Here is a 1230-nt window from a genome sequence, read left to right as displayed (position 1 = left end):
CACCCTAAGGAGATAACTGTTTGCTTATGCTTGGTGGGAGCTATGACATCGGTGTATATTTGACTTCCGGGGTAAGGCAGATACACACCCTAAATTAACCTATGCTTTACCTCTAGTAGCTTGGCACAGAGCAGTTACGTTTAACGTAATAGGCAAGGTGTAGAGTATTTGTGAAACACAAATACAGTAACTCAATGTAAACACCACAGAAAGACTCCACACAGGTTTAGAAATAGAGAATATTTATATGATTAAAACAAGACCAGGAAGACAAACATCAAACCAGTAGAAGTCAAGATATGCATTTTTAAATATTAAATGTGAAAAAGGTGCTTAGAAGTCACTGTCAGTCAAGAGGTTACTTAAGGTCGTGAGGAACCAGTGCAAAGTCAAAATTCAAGCCGACCGCAATCGACAGCGGACCGGCTGTAGGACCCAGGCAGGTCCTGTGAAGAAATACCTTGGATGGAGCTTTGGTCAATGTTGAAGACTCGAGGTGAGGTGTCGAGGAGGAGTTGCGTTGTCATTGATCCAAAGATAGAGGGCGACGGTTGGCGCTGATGCACGCTTTCAATGGAAGCTACAGTGTTCAACCCAATTGTGATACAGGCGCTGCGTTGATGTCGAGCCGCATTGTCCATCAGCATCAAGCCGCATCGGCTGTAGAATTACTGCCATTCAGCATCCGCTGCTTCGTTGTTGGAAGCGATGCGTAAATGTCGAGGTAGAAAAAAAAGGGGGCACCTCAGGCAGGTAAGGGTGTGACTATCAGATGGCAGAGGCCAGCAGCACTAGCAGGATTAAGTTGTTTGTGTCCCTGAGACTCCAGACTACAGGAGGCAAGCCAACAAGCCCTTGGCGTTCAAGTGTGATGGGTTCAGTCCTTGTCCTCAGCAGGTCAGAGATCAGCAGGCAGCAGAACAGCACAGGAACGCAGAGAAGCAGTTCCTCAGAAAAGTCACCCACAGCAAAGGGGCAATCCTTACAGCATAGCAGTGTTTACTCCAGCAGAGCTTTTCCCAGGTCCAGTAGTATATTGATTTGATAGGGCCACAGCCCTGGTACTTATACTCAAAAGTGCCTTTGATGTAGGGTGTGACTTCAAAGGAACTCTCTGAAGTGCACAGGAATCCCTTTCAGCCCAACCATGGCTCCAGACTACCAATAGGGGAGAAATCACTGCTTGGTGTGAGGGCAGGACACAACCTATTTAGATTTAAGCGTGAGCCA

This window comes from Triturus cristatus, chromosome 1_1 (genome assembly GCF_964204655.1).
Source record: "Triturus cristatus chromosome 1_1, aTriCri1.1, whole genome shotgun sequence".
NCBI lineage: Eukaryota > Metazoa > Chordata > Amphibia > Caudata > Salamandridae > Triturus > Triturus cristatus.
This window is presented reverse-complemented; position numbering follows the sequence as displayed.